At 40.9% G+C, this 19937-nt stretch overlaps 1 pseudogene; it reads right to left on the bottom strand.

The window, feature by feature from the left end:
- Positions 1 to 19097: 19097 nt before the first annotated feature.
- LOC105992297 lies at positions 19098 to 19448 on the bottom strand (annotated as a pseudogene).
- Positions 19449 to 19937: the final 489 nt, after the last annotated feature.

The raw sequence follows: 19937 nt of genomic DNA, 5'->3' as shown, positions 1-19937 counted from the left end.
GTGATAGTCTGTATGTGAATGACCGATTCTCATCCATCTAGTTTTCCTCATGGTAGTAAAGTACCTTGCAACAATCCCAGGTCTTCCATTTGTATTCCAAACACTTCGAAGGGAATAGGAACTGTTTTCTCAATCTGTAGATCAACATCACGAGTTCCATCTATGAAGCCTGGCCTACCAATGGCACATTGTCTACTGCCCTGCTGAGGCTTAATTTAATCAATCAATCTCTGAGGCCAGGGGTAGAAGTATTCTGGTTCACTTAAATCAATCAGAAGAGGGGGTGGCCCTTGTGTCAGAAATGGAGTGCAAAACTCAGACTGCTTGTTGAAATGCAGTGAGGAAGATTTTCAAAACATTCTGGGGTAGCTACCATGAGAAATATGACAATCATTCCTCTAATTCTGATTACAATTTTCTGGGCCTCAGTGCTCTTAGACTGTACAGAGAGATGGGTGAAAGTAGCTTTAACTTTGGTTGTTGGCTTGAGTAAATCTCTTTGCAGGGATGAGGCTGGAGTAAGGCACATGGCTTTCTCTGGGTGTATAATTTAAAGAAACATTCATTCTCATCTCAAATGTGAGACAAACACCTTAAACAGAGAGCCTCCTGATACCCAGTGCCTTGTACAACACATTTGCCTTACCTCCATCCCTGTCCTGGCTCCTAGGAAATCCTTACCTTTGAATTCCTCCTAGGAAATCCTTACCTTTGAATTCAAAGGTAAGGATAGAATCCACCTATCCTTACCTTTGAATTCAAAGAAGAATTGCATCTAAAACAGTGATGATTTGCATACTCAAAAATGCACACAGTTTGTTGTAGAATAGGCATTGCTGTTTACAGCCAGCCAATCCATCTCTCCTATGGTTGCCTTGATGAGTTGGATGATATAACAACACAATAGAAAAACATAATGCCCATTACAAATGGCATTACATTATAAACTATAAATAATTGATAGGTCATGATATAGAATAATAACAGAGCTATCTGTCTGAGGCCTTAATGATTTTACTTCATTGAGCCATACTCCAACCTAAAGAAGCAGGTGTAAGGCTGTAATAGTACCATAGTGCTAAGTAGGTAGGAGAAGATGGACTGTGCAGACCTGGTGGTTGGAAGGGGAGGGGGAATTGATTAGGACTATCAGATTTAGCAAAAGAAAGTAAAGGACACACAAATCTGACTTATCCTAACAGCCAGTTCATTTTTCAAGTTTAACTGAATATCATATATTTTCTGTGACAATCCCAATGCATCAGCCTTCTATTGCCACCATAACAAATCACCATACTGGAAGAGACTTGAAATAACCCAAAGTTACTGTCTTTATAGTATTGGAGGTCGGATGTTTGAAATTAGTTTCACAGGAATGCAATCGTGGTTCCCTCAGGAGTGCATTCTTCATGAATCTCTGGGACAGAATGTGTGTGTGTGTGTGTGTGTGTGCAGCTTGTAGCATTCATCTGCACTCCTTGGCTTCTAACTTTCATCCCTATGAACTCTGCTTTCATCCCATGTCTCCTTCTCTGTCTCTGACCTCCCTTGTTATAAGAACCCTGTGATATAAGTGGGATAATCCAGGGTAATTGCACATCTCAAGATCCTTAATTTCATCATACCTGCAAAATCTCTTTGCCATATAATCTGACCTAATCAGTGGTGAGGAGAAGCACGGGCATCTTGGAAAGAAGCATTATTCTGCCTGTGACATTAAGCCTACGTAGGAATGTCTTGGTATACCCATTTTCCATAAACAGCACAGGTTGACACTTAGATCATTGTTTTGCTCTTGGACATCCAATCGCTCAGAACCCATGCTTCTGTCTGATGTGTGAAGTATTAGGGAGAACTTCATTTGCGGTGTGGGGCAGGTCAAGCTCAGAATCCTGACTCTTCATCCTCCTCACAGCATAATTTTCTGTGGGATACAAATACTAATACTGTCATCCTCTCCCTGGTGCCAGTGGAAGGAGGTTGGAATTGGTGAAGCATCACTGGGTTTGACATTGTCTTTCCGGAAGATGTCTAAGGTGCACACTTATGGCAGGTTACTCTCAAGATGTTGACCTAACTCATACCAGAAGACTATGCAAACATGCCTTAACCTCAGAGCAAGACTTTTTGCCCTCTAAAAGACTGGTATTTAAACTGTATATATATATATATATATATATATATATATATAAAATGTATATATATATAATGTATATATTTAAATTGTGGGAACTTCTCTTCTTTTCAGACCCTATGTCTTCTCTCTGGCTCTGATGTCCGGATTGTAATAGTGCCAATAATCACAACTTCATCATACTGACCCCAGATACCTCTCAGGAAGTGGTCATGTTGTTGTCAGTCATTTATATTTTAGTGTGAGTGAAGACTCACATGTTTGACAGGAGAGAAGAGAACAAGGTAAGGTTTGGTGGGTAACGAAGTCCTGATTTGGGGAATGAAGGATGCCACATTCTAACTCTTGACAAATTTTCCTGACACCAAATCTGTTTTTCTTCCCTAAGCCTCAATGTAGAGAATCAGAAAGACTGTGATGACCACTGATGATTACTACAGACAGACAGAGAGGACAGGCATTCTGATCAGAAATCGGCATGGAAAGATCTTGAGATCCAGTAATGTAAGCTATGTTCCTGGAACTTCCATAGCTCAGAAAGGCTGGAACCCAAACAAACTTCACTTATTTTCTGTTAATAAACTAGGTTTGTTAATTATTCTGGGCATTCAGCTATTGTTTTTACCAATAGCTCCTTGCTTCTCATGGACTTGTGGAAATATCTAGGGTTGATTACCTCTGAGCCCAAGAATCATCTTGCTTTTTGCAGCAAGGCCCGTATTTGCACACAGCCCCTTCCTATTCCCACATTTGCTGAAGTCAAGGTAAAAGATGTTGCGTTTCCTGGTTAGTCTGGGTACTTTAGTTATTTAAAATTTATTACCTGTGAGTTTTTGGCATGGAATCAATTAAGAAGTCTCTTAAAGATAATATTATACTTGCTATAGCATGGTTTCAGAGCCGTCCTTGGGTGTTAAATAGCCACATAGGTCTTGACAATATATATATTTTAATGTATCCCTTTTAAAAGCAAGGCCACTGCCAGAGAATTGAGCCTCTGGTGGTTAAGTATTGGTTGTGGTTTTCCCCAGAATGAAACTCTGGGCATGTGGAAGGTGGGGTGAGGCAGGGAGTGGGAACTGGGAGGGAATGTGAGTACTTATGTCAGCTAAGGTGTCAAATTTTACATGTCTGAGTTTTGTTTCCACCAGACCTTAGACTCTGAAATCACCATTCTGTTCTATGTGCTTACTGGAAGGGCTGGCTCAGACTCAAAGCAAGCTCTCTGAAATAGAGACATGAGAATGAGGAGGGGGATGGTGCTAGGGCCCTTGTAGATGGAGCCAGTGAAAGAGCAATGATTTGAAAACGCCATTTTCAAAACTGTGAAACGCCCCCTTTCTTGGAGCTCGGGACTTAGGAGATGAGGATCAGTGTTTGGCCAATGGCCAGGTCATCTCAGCATCTCTCTGGGGTTTGCTTTCTCTGTAACAGGTCGGACTCTGTCACCTCTCAGACTATAAGAATGCAGGATGGTCCCTTCAGCAGATAACTATCCCCAGTTTGAGATCACCCGATTAGATGTTCCAAACTGCCACCTCTGTTACATTCATTCCCGTGGATTACAATCTTGATTTAGTCTCTCTTAGGGAAACGAGAATTTATTCCTATCCGCGAGCAGCTGGACGTGAGCCACAGCCCAGTATTACTTACAGTGCTCTCCAGAAACATTTTCAATTTCTGATTGAAGAAGAGCAGAGGGTGTGTGCACACAGACCTATAACTAGCTGAGCACTTCTCTGGGTTTCTACAATTTTAAAAATTAACTCCAACAACTGTAGGTGTTATCCCCTTCCTCTTTATCTTTCTAGGTTTCTTTGAGCCCATCTTCTAACATGAACAGGACTTTGTAGCACAAAGAGCAGGGAATGTAATACAGCACAAGTCTACCCTTCCAGAAGTGTTTCGCCAGGAGAGATAAGACTGTATAATGGGTTTCCTTCATAGTTGGGGTGTGGTTGTCATGGAAGGCAATATTGCACAGGATTTCTGAGTTCTAGAGGCTGCCTGAGTTCATAATTCAACGCTGCCACTTGCTAGCTGTATGACCTGGAGCAAGATGCCAGGGCTCAATTTTCTCATCTACGAAATGGGTACACATGGAGTCCTAAATCTCAAAGGTATCCATAAATATGGAACAACAACTACTTGCATGCACTTACTTTATCTACAGTAAACAGTAGTTAGTATCTATGAAGTCCTTATCAATATTAAGCCAAGGCCCAAGGGAGTCCTTAATATGTCAATTTACTTTAGTTTTTATCCTTCCTTCCCCCCCCCCACCAAGACTAGCTCTGAACTTTTACTAGTCTTATTGTATCTTATGGTACAGAGAATAATAATTCGAAGGCCCAGAGAAGTTAAGTAGCTTCACAACCTGATAAAGCCAGGGAACAGAAGCTTCAGGATGTGAATCCCAGCAATCTGACTGCTAAACCTGTGTACTTTACCCCCATCTCTGATCAGTGGCAGTTATTAAACCACATATACTTACTAGCTTCTGTGAACTTCACAGTGCCCATTGAGAGCAGTTACTATAGGCCTCACATTTTGCTGATGGAAACAATGAAGGCCAGAGAGTTTAAGCCACTAGGTTCAAGTCTCAGAGCAAATGGCAGCAGCCAGGATTTCCATACCAATTCTATGGACAACCTATGAAACAAGGCAGGGGGGCCCTAAATATTTGAAGTCCCTGCTCCCTAGGATTGAGCTATATGCACCTAAGGGCTGAGGAACAGCCATGTTCCTTCTTGGTGTTACAGATGAAGGCAGCTCCTGGACTAGTCTATTTTCTGATATTACCCCGACACAGAAATTCACGAATCTGGGGCCCCCTCCACATCTAGGGAATCGGAACCTCAGGGATGAAGCTTAGAAATCAGTGTCTGAAAAGCTTCTTGGATGTGTTTGTTGTGCAGCCAATTTGGAAACCAAAGCAGCACAGCGGAATTCAGGTGGGTGAGTGACATTTGCAGGTGAGGAGATGAGTGAGCCGAGTCTCTGATTTCCATTGCTGACTCCTTCCTTTGAGGCCTGTGGAGAACAGGTAACATATCTAGCTTCACCAAGCTTTTGGTTTGCCATTGGTAGCGTGAAGAGCATGGGGCACAGGGTCACTGGGAGGAAGATCATGGTAACACGTAGCAGCCTAATGACAGAGCCTGAGCCCAAGTGTGTTTTCTCTCCTTCCCACATCTTCATGGAAGCACTTTCTCCTGTTGTAAACAATGCAGCAAGGAGAACTATGTTCTGAACAGTTCCAGCTCTCCCAGAATATACTTTTCAATGGAATCTTTGCTATTCTGTTGTCATATCTAGAAATCTAATGATGTCTAAATGTCTCTTCTCTATTTTGTATGCAGAATTGGGGCTTGAACTCAGGCCTGGACTCTATCCCTGAGCTTTTTTTTAACTTAAGGCTGATATTCTACCACTTGAGCCACACAAATTCACTACTGTCTTTTTGGTGGTTCATTGGAGGTAAGAGTCCTACAGATTTTCCTGCCAAGGTTGGCTTCAAACTGTGATCCTCAGATCTTAGCCTCCTATGTAGCTACGGTTATAGGTATGAACCAATGACCTCTGACCTGTCATGTTTCTTTATGATACTAATTATAAAGAATTCTTATTAGTCTCTGAAACTAGCTATCTGAAACGTGTCTATTGAAAGTGTCCATGTAAAGGTTGTTTCTAGAATATGCAGTTCTTTAATTTTTTTCTACATGGGTCAGAAGTCAACATATTGATTTTCCTCCCAAATGTACCACATGAAAAGGGAAACCTAAACTACCCCCATTTGGCTCCTTCCAATACAGAAAAGAGCCCACGTGTGTGTTCAACTTGGTTTACTTGGCATCCTTTTTTTTTCAGCTTAAAGAGGCAAATCTGGTAAGTTTTGCATGGCAGCAAATCAGTTCCATCTTGGGAAAACTCTAGACCCTGAAAAATTCATGGAAAATGTCAGAGGTTTACCCAGGTTGAAGAAATAATTCTATTAGTTACAAATGGCAATTTATACGGCCATGATTCCTCTCACAGAAATGGAACGTTTTTTTATAAGAAGCACCATTATTTTCTGGTTCCTGCAAAAATGACTTCTCACAGCAATAAAATAAAGTAAAATGGTTTCCAATCATGACTTGGCTCTCCCGTGTCTTGGCTGAAGGGAAGGAAACTCAGCAACTCAGACCATGCCAGCCCAAACATTTCATTCTATTTCGTTATTCCCCACTGGATATTAATGAGCAGACTTCCTGATATATCTCAACTTCATGGTTATGGCGGTTAGTCTGAGTCGAGCTGACCCTTGGGCAGAGAAAAGTGATTTCCTATCAATGCATTTCTTTCTTAGATGATGTCGAGATCATTGATTCATAGCCGCCTGTCCCTAGTGATTTCATATCCACGAAGTGTGAGATGTCTTATTGGGGATACAAAAGTATCAAAAGACATCATCTCTGACTCCAAAGAGTTTGCAGTTTTGCTGGAACATGGTATAGAAGAAAACAATTGGAACCATAAAATAATGAGGCCATAAGCTGTTCATCCATGCAGCCACTTGGGGAGCCCAGAATGGGATTCTTGTAGAATGGAGGAAATGAGAAGAAGTCATGGCTATCTCACATGGAGAAGCTTCCTGTTGGAACAGCCCCAATGGACTAGTAGACAGGAAGGAGAGAGAATGACATGCAATGCTAGGATTTACACAGAGCAGAGGTTTAAGAGTGGTTCTAAGCAGGAGGTCACTCCTTTCTCCATCCCAAAGACAGATGGGTAGGTAATGTGCCTTCAAAATAAAGGGTGATACAAATGTGACTATGGCAGACGGTTCTTAACTGATGGCCAGGTCCTTAAAACCATCTTCTTCTACTGTAGCAGAGTATAATCTTCCCCCGGAAACATGAGGAGCCATTCTCCCAAATTACATATGGGCAAATGCTCTGTAATTTCCCACTGACAAATAAATACTTAATTATTTATTTAATAGCTGCCTACCCTTCCAGTATGCTTCAGTACGTGAAAAATGTTTATTGTGGAACCTGATTCCTGGTAAGACTAAGCACTGTCTAGCTGCTAGGTACCTTAGTTTCATAGATGCAGAATCTGGTTCTATTCATTACTGCTTTCCCACCACTTAGCAGCATCCCTTTCACTTGAGATAATCTGGATTATACAGTAATTGCATTGATTAACTCTTGAACTAGTCACCTCAAACTACTTCTCCCAGGGTTTCCCTCAAATCAGCACGTGATAATCCCATTCTAGGAGACTGTTGGGTCAAAGTCCTCAGTGGTGGCCTTGATTCTCTCTCCCCCTTCCCTCTCCCTCTTTCTATCTTTCCCTCTCTCCCTTTCTTCTTTCACACAAACACATCTACTCCAGCAACTGAATCCAGTTTTGCTTTCAAAAATTTATGCCTACTACACTCTCACAGCTCTAGTTTGAGTGGTCACCATTTTCTAGTTGAACTGTCATGGTAGCCTCCTAATTCATACCTTGGCTACTGCACTTGGCCATCTAGCTCCTGCAAAAGAATAAACCAGCACACAACAACCCATGCCATCACTGTCTCCAGTGACTTCCCATTTTCCTCAGTCTGGTTCACAAATCCAAGTGAGTTGCCCTAAGCTAACATTGGCCTTCTAACATAGTCTCTATTGTTTTTTAGCCCCTTGGTTTCTCATTGCTCTCAGTAGACCAAGGAGCTGCCCTCTGTTCTGTTCTTTCTGGCAAGATCTTCCTCAAACACCCATGCTTCCTTCTCTCCTTCCCTTCAAATTTCCTTTCAGATGCTGTTTTTTCACACTTCCTCTGGTTATTCTGTCAAAACTGGCTCTTTGGTCTCTCTATTGCCTCTTCTTCCCTTCTTATACTTTTTTTTCTTTATAACTCTTACTGGAATCTGTCAGTGTATGTGTTTCTTTCTTTCTTTTTTAGTTATTGCCTGTTTTGCACTCTAGAACATAAACACTGTCAAATTGGTTTGGTAGACACCAAACCAATCTATCTATCTATCTATCTATCTATCTATCTATCTATCTATCTATCTATCTATCTATCTATCTATCTAATCTATCTATCTATCTATATCTAAACACCTAGACTAAGCCTGGGTTTCTATCAGTCAGGATAAAATTTTTAATGTATATATGATAGTGTGAGTGCACATATACACACATGCATACACACCCTTTTGTCAATGGCTTATGAAAACCACTTAATCTGTGCCAGGTACTACTGTAGGTGTAAGCCTTCTACCTGCGCATTTTAAAATCATAGCAATCTAATACAGTAGACAATATATTATTACTTCATTGACACAGAGGACTCTTGAACAACTTGAACAGTATCCCAAAGGTGGAGTGGAGAGCTGAGAGTCTAACTCAGTTGGAATGAGTCCAGAGATGTTGAATTTCATTGCTCTGAAGGGACTTGTCCAGACCAACTGGTGTGCCCTTGGCCAGACACTGTTGCCTAGAGCTGTCCAGAGGGAGGTTCCAGAGAGAGAGAGAGAGAGAGAGAGAGAGAGAGAGAGAGAGAGAATGTTGAACTGACATGCTTGTACATTAGTCAGAGAGAGTTTGCATAGAGTAGTATTTACCATCAACAAGTCAAAACGGCTTACCCTGGGTGACTAAACTGAACACCTACATTTACATTTTCTCTTTAGGAGGAAAATGGAAGCAGAAAGACCCAGAGGAAAGGAATGAAGAGTTCTTCTGACTTGTAGCCAGAATCCTGTCAGGGCATTTCTGACTTGTCCCTAGTAGTAGTTCTTATTCATACCAGGGAGTATGAGTCTTCCAGTATAGACTCTTAGAATATTCCTATGCACGGAGTGAGAAGAAGAGGGAAAAGAATCATCAATGAGTGGACTCAGAGATGAGTCTGAGAAATTTGTTTTTAAATCCTAGCTGTCCTAGGAGTCTTCTATGGTTTAAGATTCAACTACACTGAAGTACCACAGTGGGCCTTGATTGTGGTTCTGGGGATAGGGAAATTCTGGTTGCTGACTGCTGGCAGAGCCAGAGATTTGCTTGGGAGTAGAATTCTCAAATTAGTTGTAGAATTCTGAGCAGTAGCAAATAGAAGAATTCCAGTGAATTGTAGCATTCTATTACCATAGGCCACATAGGACCTAGTGAGGGAAGGTGAAGTCTGATGTGTGATACAGGGAAGAGTCCTTAGAATTGGACTGGTTTTTGCTTTCCCCATTCATATTGGATCAAAAAAGTTTTCTCCATTCCAAAGACTAGAGATTTACAAATGCATAGATGTTAACTTTACAAATAGAGCTGTTGAGGATTCTCAGGGAGTATAAGGTTTCCCTTGACCAAATCTACACAGTTTGGATATGACAGACATTTTTGTCTCTGACCCACCACTGAAATCTGTTTCTTTCTGCTTTTCTCTAATTATAAGTGAAGTGGATATGGACAGTCGTTGATAATGATCATACTGCTTACCTACCCCAGCCTAAGTCCAGGAGGGCAGGGGGAGAGGCTTTTCATGTCTCTGGCCACAGGGTCTCACACTTTCAGTGAATAATTACATTATTCTCTATCCTTCACATTCTTTCCTTTGGCCAGCACAATGAGTGTTGTGAAGACAATCAGGAAGCTGAGAATTGGTTGCTTTTGCTCAGTGTTGTGAAATTAAGACACATTGTTTTTAAATCTTAAAATAACATTTGGGTCTTTTTTCTTTCCCACTATGAGTCCTCTAGATTACTCATGCAGAGAAAAGTTACCTTCAGGAGACTTGTTATCCCTCCAAATTCCCAGGTCATTGGAAATGCTTACAAGGCGGAAAAGAAAGGCAAAGTCAACAGGTCAATATTTATTGAGTAGTGAATCCACAGATTTGCATAGCAATGCAAAAAGTCCCACCGTGTCTGTATCCTCATAGGGTGAGCACAAATGCTGTGAAACTCACAAGCCCTAGACTAGAGAAATCTGCACAAGTGCAAATGGGGAGAGAGTCCTCTAGTCTGGTTAGAGCAGGGATGTTGGTTGTGTGGGAGTAGGTTCTCTATGGACTAGATAAGGAGAATAGGGAATATAGCATAATCAAACTGACCCTTGAAAGGGACTATTATGCCACAGAGGGCATATCTTTTCATGTAATTCTGTTTCAGTGTTAGCGACAATCTAAAGCAGAGAATTGTTTGCATAACTTGTGAAAAGAGGCTGAGTGATGTAAAACTGGGCTCTTCAGTGTTGGGATCATGTGCAGAAAGATGCTTGTATTGCATAGTGTGAGTGACCCCAGAGATAAGCTGAGGTAGTAGCAGCTCCTTTTCCCATGTAATGGAATCACAGTGGAATCTAAAACACTATTATTTTGCTGTTGTTGTTGTTGTTGCCTCTTTGGCTCCTACTCACAACATTGAATCTTGCTGTTTAATGATCGCATCCAATACTCAGTACACCAGTGATTGAGAAGGGTCTTATGCTTTGAGTTAGAAAGCAATGGGCTTATAAATAAGATGCAAAACAAAAGAGCAATGGGATTCTACGCCATTCCAGTTAGAATGGCCAACATCAAGAAAATTAACAATAACAAATGCTGACCTGGATGTGGCCAAAAGGGAACTTTGTTAAACTGTTTGTGGGAATATAAGCTTGTTCAACCACTCTGGAAAGCAGTGTGGAGGTTTCTCAAAAGACTAAACATAGAATTTCCCTATGGCCCAGCAATCCCACTCCTGGGCATTTATCCAATAAAGTACAAACAAGGCCACACTCAAGCTACCACCACAATGCAACATGTTCATTGAAGCATCATTTAACATAGCCAAAGTAAAGAATCAGCTTTCAATGGACACATTGGATCAAGAAAATGTGCTATATATACAAAATGGAATTCTACCAATCCATCAGAAAGAATGATATTGTACCATTTATAAGGAAATGGAAAGACTTGGAAAAAATTATATTAAGTGAATTAAACATAGGTTTCATGGATTCTCTTATTTGTGTTAGCTAGAATGCGCCTATAAATGGATAAGTAAATGTATTGGGTAGTAAGCAAGAGGTTACAAATAAATTAGCTAAAGTAGAATAGACTCTATGAAAAGCACAAATAGTGTAATTATTAAAAAAATCTAAAGTCAAAGTTCAACAAAGTAGGTATCAGGAAATGGTACAAGAGGGAAGGGTGAGACCAACAGGAGGAGGATAGAAGAATGAAGGGGAAAAAGGGGAGAATACAGGGAAGAATTCCTTGTATATTCCACAGAATTGAGAACTATAAGGCAAGGGGTGGGTTGAAGAAGGGGGTGGTGAAGATTTTGAGGTAATGACACAGGTAGTGAATGCATGAACTGATTTGTTAAAAGGCACAACAAATTGAATACATAACACAAAATTAAGTAAGGGAAGGGGTAGACTGGGAGGGGTAGGTAAGAATGTTGATCAAGATAAACTGCATTCATAAGTTGATTTGGTGGATGGCAACTTCTTGTAAAAACTTAAAGATAATAAAGATATGCCAAAAAAGAAGAATAAAGAAATCCACGGGCTTGGGTTTGTGTTTTCATATCTACTCCTGAGATAGACAAAATTTCCCTGATGCTTTCCTTTTTCCTCCTGCATACATCTCCATTGGCCACATGGATATCCATGCACCTAAGTTTTGGGCTTTGGAAGCTGAATGGTAGGCCTGACTCAGTCTTCTGTGTTTGGACCTCTATATTTGATCCCCCTTCCAGCTAGGTGTCATTGAGCATAGAGAGGTTGGAAATCCCAAATGGCAGGGCCTGGAAATGAAGGGTATCTGGTACTCTGGACAGCCACTCATCCACCACTTAAAAGCCCCAGTTTGGGCTTAGCTGAGTGAGAGACTAATGTATCTTCATGTTCCCTCATTAAATCGAGAGGTTTGTTTGTCATAAGTGCTGTCATTGCTTTAGCCAGTTCTTTATTTGTGAGACTTCACACCACTTTTATAACCCTTCTGTGATTTAGTTTCAGGATCAATCTGGGGTCTTCCCAATAGGGATCCCTCCCAAAGAATCCAGCCCTGCCTCTCACCAGAGGTACTGAGGAAGGTTCCATGAAGAGACTGTCTCCAGGGATGTGGTTGGAGCTGAGAAAAACCCCATTGAATGGCTGAGTCGTTACTCCTGTAAGCCTGTCTGAGCTTGTGTTCTGTGGCTATAGTTGCTGGGTAATTAAAACGAAAAGGAACTTATGTGGTTTATGATTTTGGAAGCCAGGAGGTCAGAGGACATGATGGTGATGGCACACCGGGAGATTTGTGCAGCTTCAACTGAATGTGGAGGAGAAGGACGAGTGAGCGCCGAGCAAAGACACGGAGCAGAAAGTGTCAACTGCTTTTGTAACAATGCACTCTTGCAGTGATAATAGCATTAATCCATTCATAAGGGCTCCTCCCTAAGACCAAATATCTCCCTGGAAGCACCTCCTACCAACACCAATGCACTGAGAAATAAGCTTCCCACATGCAAATTCTCAGTGCAAAGCACTCATCCCACAGCCCTTTTGTCTCTGCCTCTTAAAAGTCACATTCTTCTTCTTTGCCAAATACATCCCAATGGTCTGAAGGTTTTAACTCATAGCAGTACCAACTCAAAAATCTAACGTCTCATCTAAGTCAGATATGGAGGAGACTCCAACCATGATTCATCCTAGAGCAAATTGCCTCCAGCTGAAAGCTCATGGAATCCAAATTTTCTACTTCCAAAATACAGGGGTTGAACAGGCAATTGAATTGACTTTCACATTAACAAGAGAGAGATAAGCAAGAAGAAAGGAATCACAGCCCACAATGAGCCCAAAACTACATCAAAAACTACGTCCCATATGACATCTGAAAGCTGAAAATGGGAGAGCAAACTCTGTGTCCTGTATTCTGGGCACACTAGCGCAGGGTCGGAATCTCAAATTCGCAGGCAGCCCTGGCATCAGGGCTTTGCTGGGGTCAGCCTATGCTTAGGCTGTATGAGGCTGGTGTCTCCTGATCACAGCTCTTTTAAGTCTGGCATTATGTAGGCAGGTAGCTCTATAGTTCTGGTGTCTTTATGGGGACTTTGTCCCTGAACTACCACTAGGCATTGCCCTGCTAGGGGATTTTTTTATGGTTCTGCTCTTATAGCAGCAGGTTTCTACCTGGTCTCCAGGCTATTTGCTATATCCTTTGAAATCTGGGTGGAGGTAGCTATGCTCTTGTACTCTGTGTACCTACAGATCATGGAGATATCACCAAAGGTCATGACCGGTCCTGAGGTGTAGCCTGAGTTGCTTGGAGGCCCACTTGATGCATGGCTGGGTGGCAGTGGAGCACTGAGTGGGCAGCTAAGGAGCAGATGCAATGTCTAGGCAGTTTCCTGTGGAGGTGTCCCAGGTCCATCCCACAAGGCCATCCTGATCTAAACAAGTATGCCTGTGATTGGAGGGGCCCCTGGAAGGCTCTGAAATGCCTTGGAAGTTCTTGGACCCCATTCTATTTTTTCTGCACCTTTTAAAAATTAGCATAACTTAATATTGCAAAGGAGTTTCCCTGAGCTATTTATATTCATGTGCATAATGTTTTTGATTGAATTCACCCTGTTTGTATTGCCCTTTAACCCCCTTCTACCTCTCCCCTCCTTTTGAAGACTTTCTGATGGGTTTCATTGTGCTATTTTCATACATATGATACAATGTGTTTCTATCATATCCTGCCCCTTCCCTTTCTCCAGTTCCCTTTCCCCTAACCTGCAGGTCCTCCCCAATAGTGGACAGAAGATCTGGAAGAACAAATGATGTAGTTTTGTCTGTCTGTCTATCTGTCTGTCTGTCTGTCTGTCTTTCTCTCTCCCTATCACCTATCACCTATCTCTCTCTCTCTCTCTCTCTATTCATCTATATCTCTCCATACATATATAAATATATGTATATACTTTTGTCTTAAAATTGGGAATCCTTATAATACCTATCTTATAGAGGCTGAACTATATACAACACTTAGTAAGGAAGCCAGGATTTCATAAGCTCTAAATAAATTACAGCATTGTATTTCTCTTTGCATCTGCTGTGGATGGATGCATTATATGTTGTTTTTTTTGGCCAGTCCTAGAGCTTGAAGTCAGAGCTTGGGCACTGTCCCTTGGGCACTTCTTTTGCTCAAGGCTAATGCTCTACCACACTTACCCACAGCATCACTTCTGGCTTTTTCTGTATACATCTTAGGAGGAATTGAACCCAGGGCTTTATGCATGCTAGGCAAACTCTCTACCACTAAGCCACATTCCCAGCCCCTGTTGATTTTTTTTCCTAAAGTTTATTTTCGATTTTTTTGGTGTGTCTGATTGGTTTTAATCTTCTATCCGTGTTGATATGTTCCTTTAACAAAAGAAGATTTTTCCATTGTGAATTTGAGTCTGGCACTTCCTGGAGGCTGGCATCATTTTATCCCTGTCTGAGTTTCATTTCTTCCAATTGCATGCCTGTTCCTGGATTTATAGAATAGAATGATTTGTCCATGAGTTGGAGAAGTGTGCCTTTCCAAACCAGTGATGAGAATTGCCCTCCTGGCAGGGTAGTCTTGGTATAAAGAAGCAAAACCAGCTTCTATGGTGCCTTTGCCTTTTACTTACAGTATGACCTTAGATAGTCCTCCCCTTTCTCTCAGCTTCAGTACATCATCTGTAAGATGGACTCAGCACACCTGTGTTATTTGGCAGATAGGGGGAGAGGATGAAATGTGAATGAATAAAAAAATGCAAAGACTTGGCCTGGCACACAGCAGGCATCCAAGAATTCTTGTAAAGAAATAAAAATGTCTAAGGTGTAATGGGGATCTTGACCTCCTAACTATCAAGGAGCTAAAACTGGAGCAGATAAGACAATCTAAGTTCAAAAGCATTCAGGGTCCTCCTGGGCTACAAAGTATCCTCTTTATTCTAACTTTCATGTTCTTATTTGAAATGTTCCTAAAGCATCTTTCTAGTGTAAATGGGGACCACAGATGTCTAATCTATTCTTTCAGATTCTTCCAGTGTAAGAAGGGAGATGAAAAAAATTCATATTAAAACATACCTTTTGAGTAGAGCAATGTGAAAAACACACATTGAAACATCCAAATGCCAAGAATAAAAGAGCCTTGATTTCTGGGAATCCTTTGGCTGAGTGCTGTTACCTTTTCCATTTTTCCATGTGTGATGTGTGGCACCCACCTTTCTCTGTGTATTTCTGAAAAAAAACATATTGCTCTCTCATGGGTTGGGGGGACCAAGCAACAACCTTGACTCCTCCTTTGGAGAAGATGGTCAACAGAACGTTCCCCTTATTAACTGAGCACTATCTTGCCATGTACCTCAGGCTTTGCTTAAAGATTAGAAAAACCATTGCAGGATAGTATGGTGGCACATGCCTGTAATCCCAGTATTCAGGAGGTGGAAGCAGGGTAATCACAAGGTCAGGCTGTGCTACATAAGAAACTCTGTCTCAAAAACCAAACAAAAACCATCCAATCAAACAAAAAGAACAAGGAAAGAAGGCAGGCAGGCAGAATGGTAAGGGAAGGGAAACAAAAGGGAGGGGAGTGAGAAAAGGAAAAAAGGGAAAAGGAAATGTAAAGGAAGCTATTAGCACTACTTAAAGGAAGAGTGTTCAATAGTGTGGGCAATTATTGTTGAAAAGATCTGTTTCTTATCAATTTAACCTGTTGCCTTCTTTTTGTGTCTGAGTAAACTGCGTCTCAGGAAGGGACATTAGGACTAAAGGGTGGTTACAGGTTACTTCATTAATCTGTATTGGTTGAATTTCTTTATTCCTATTGTGACTTCCCGACTTTAGTCCCACTATTTTATGCAAGTGCTACTCATGAAGAAATAGCAAAGTCACACCATCACATCACTGATAACAGTCTTCTAACAGAAATCATTTGTAAAGACCTGAGAAACAAGTCTTAGTGTGTGTGTGTGTGTGTGTGTGTGTGTGTGTGTGTTTCTTTTTGTGCTGGTACTGTGGCTTGAACTCAGGGCCTGAGTACTGTGTCCCTTAGATTTATTTCTCAAGGCTAGCACTCTACCACTTGAGCCACAGCTCCACTGCTGGCTTTTTGGTTGTTGATTGGAGATAAATATCACAAAGTTTCCTACCTGGGCTGACTTTGAGCTTTGTTCATCACATCTCAGTCTCCTGAGTAGCCAGGATTATAGGAGTGAGCGACTGGTGCCCGGCTCAAGGACTGTATTTAATTTTTTTATTGTTATTGTAAAGGAATCACAATTACAGATAAAGAGTACATTTCTCTTTCTTTGGACAATGCCATTCCTTCCCTTTTTCTCTTCCAATTTTTCCTTCCCGAACCTACCCGTAATTGTTATTATAGAGGTGATAAACAGAGAGGTTGCAGTTACGTGAATCAGGTTGTGAGTACAGTTCTTTTTTCTTTTTCTTCCTTTCTTTCTCTCTCTTTTTTTTTTGGTCAGTCATGGGGCTTCAACTCTGGGCCTGGGTGCTGTCCCTCAGCAATTCAGCTCAAGGCTAGTGCTCTACCACTTGAGCCACAACGCCACTTCCAGTTTTCTGAGTGGTTTATTGGAGCTAAGAGTCTCATGGACTTTCCTGCCCTGGCTGGCTTTGAACCATGATCCTCAGATCTCAGTCTCCTGAGTAGCTGGGATTACAGGTGTAAGCCACCGGTGCCCGGCTAGTACAATTCTTTTTGAACCATGTCTCCTGGTCCCTCATTCTCTCCCAATTTTTCCCTCCCATCCCTGCTCATAAGATATACAGTTCACTTTCTACATAGTGTCTAGTAAGTACCACTGTTGCATTTCTTCACCCTTTGTCACATCTATTCTGCGTCCCCCTTTTGTCATTCCAAATACAAACAAATAAGACAAAAAGAAAAGAAAACAAAAATAACAACAACAACATCTCTTGTTTGCTTTTCTTGGAGTTCTTTTCATAGAACATTATTTTATATGATCATCCGCACATAGTACGGAGCCTTTGTCAACCACTCTCCACACTCACACGCTGAGGCCAAGGGAGGATTTGCAAAGCACTGTGTGTTTATTCCTCATTGGTATCAAGAGGAGATGAGGGACTTTGGAATCAGGTCAGCATTTGAACACTGAGTGATCATTTAGTGTCTGGAAGCCCTGTTTCTCAACCTTAAAACGAATATAATCACATCAAAGCTACCTCACAGTTTTGTTGGATAGACTGTAGTAATAAAGTCTTTGGTAAAATGACTGGCACGACAGAAGTGTTGAAGCAGTGGGCTGATTTTTGTTTTATCAGAAGTTAGCTCTTTTCCCCCCTTCCATACGTGTCAAGTAGGTGTCTGAGCTGTAACAAGCATCGAATGATCTGAGACTGTCCTTTTGCCAGGGTAAAAGCATCTCCATCTTTATTTTGTACTGCGGGATATAGTGGCTTATAGCAAAGTTTGTCCTTGAGAATTGACGTATTTGTTTTCCAATCTTGCTCAAATTCTCACACATCTGAAGTTCATACATCTTTCCAATAAGACAGACATAGGTTTATTTCTAGATTCTTCTACTTGTTACCCTGCCAGTCTTAATTCTTCACAAGGTAACAGCCTACCCGTTTTTCAAGTTTGTCACGTAGCGTTATCATTAAACTGTAGCTATTTACTCTCATCATAGCTTTTTTCTTTTGTCATACTAAAATATATTTTCCTATCACTTGGAAAACTGTGAATACTGCAGATGGGATCTTATCTATCTGTCTATCTCTCTCTTTCTCTCTAATATGCACACATATTTCCTTTTCCTAAGAAACAGGAAATATACTTGATCCCTTCCTTCGATTTTTTTTTATTTATTTGTTAAAATGTGGTGAGGTCCTTATTATTATTCCTATGTAACAGATCAAAAACTAGAAGGTTAATGGACTGTATTTACATACAGGTGCCTAGAATTTTTTTGGCATGCCCATTTATTCAACGGAATTGGGTAACTATCATTATATGCACCATACAGGAATGTCAACTTTTTAAAAAGCAAAACATTGAGGATATTTCAAGATACTATGGTCTTAGTTAAATCTTTGATTCAGAAGGCACTTCAGTATCTTTCAGTGAAAGTTGTTAACACCATCACTATACAGTATTGAAAAAATATTTGTACCATATGCAAATGATTTCCAGTACCATGCAAAAAAAACTTTAGTTTTCTTCTTCATTACATTTAAAATAAAGCGAGCATTAGTGTGATTTTTACAAATATTGTTTATTTTAATGAGGCTGGTACAGACAGTGTCCATTGAAAACCTATGTCCCAGGCCAAAAAAGTACAAATAAAATAAAAAGGAGCAGTGTTCTGTTGTATACACTTCTTCATGAACAACTTTATTAACTTCTAATGAAAATTAGAACCTTTCTGGGTTCTTCTGGCAAGATTTTCTTTTAATCTTAAAACACTTTCTCTTCAGTGAAGCCATCTTTGGAGTTAAGCATCATCATGTCTGCCAGCTTGATTCCAATTCTGATATATTCCTCTTCTTTTGGTCCAAACCCTCAGACTTTAAAAAGCAGCTTCAAGTTAAGGAAAGGTCATTTTCCCCACAGTTCAGTTCTATGAAAAACTTCATCTACCACTGTAAGTCATAGTCCAGGATCGAAGCAATCACATGCTAGAACTTCAGGGCCAATTGGAAAGTCTTTGTGAATACTCACACTGGTCGATGTTACTTAAAATTGCAGTCCTGAAAAGTGGCCTCTCTGTGCACATTTTTTAAAAGGAGGGGGCAATGTGAAGGGAGCTGAGGTCTGATCACCAGAAGGGAGCTGAGGTTTGATCACCAAAAATCAGCACAATGAAAACAAAGGATTATAATGAGCACTAGAATTCAAATTACCAGATGTTTTAAAGAGATGTGAGTGCCAGTATTCAGTTCCATTTTGAACATCACATTACAAAAGAACTATTTTTAAAAATAAAAAGGATTGAGGCAAAAGAAAAGGAAAATAAAAAGAATACCTAAACTGCTGAATGACCCTCCGTTTGTTCCTAATAAACTTCAATCACCTCTTCTTCCTCCATTCCCAGTTCTTTTGGAGTATGATTATCAGCAATTCTGTGACTTCCAAAAAGAAATCTGAGTGAATTCATTGGAACTCCCTGTCTTTGACAGTATGATTCTGTGAGTTTCTTGAAACGTGTCATCATTTTCACTTTGATGTGAATCTCATTGCTATCCTGCCCATTGACTGAGTTTAGTGTATTCTCCCTCCTTCTTATCCCCCAAGTCCTCAGTTGAAGGTTTTGCCTCCTGATCAGACATGGTGACAGTGGCTTTACCTGGAGGTCTCCACACAGCTGTGGACTCAGGCAGACAGAACCTCCCTCCGGGGTTTACAAATCTGTCTCCTTTCCTTACAGCACAACACCACAGCTGCCCAGGTGCCTAGATTTTAACCAGAGACATTGAGAAAATGCTTTTTTTAAAAAAAACCCTGTTTGAATAGTGGTATTAGGGACTCCCATTGATAGGCTGAATTTTGTAGCCTGCATGGCTGTGGGATTGACTACATGGTACAATTGACTATTCATTGAATCTGTCTCCGTGTTGAATTTATTTCATTGTAACAGAACTGCAGTTTCCGGGGATATTCCAGTCCAGTTACTGGATTAGATAGTTCGGTCCAGAGAGGTGATAAGGGATTGCATGGGACACTGAGGTAGAAGAGGGGCACAAAGACCCTGTCCCCAGTTAATGACATTCAAACAGGAGCTCACTGGGAGCAAACACTCGAGACTGGCAGCCTGGGCCTTGGATGTTGGTGAGATTCCTGGTGAAACAATGTTGCACAATTATGG

The sequence above is a fragment of the Dipodomys ordii genome, unplaced genomic scaffold, assembly GCF_000151885.1.
Source record: "Dipodomys ordii isolate 6190 unplaced genomic scaffold, Dord_2.0 Scaffold82, whole genome shotgun sequence".
Lineage (NCBI taxonomy): Eukaryota > Metazoa > Chordata > Mammalia > Rodentia > Heteromyidae > Dipodomys > Dipodomys ordii.
The sequence above is the reverse complement of the archived record's forward strand: the minus strand, read 5'-3'. Positions and strand labels throughout refer to the sequence as shown.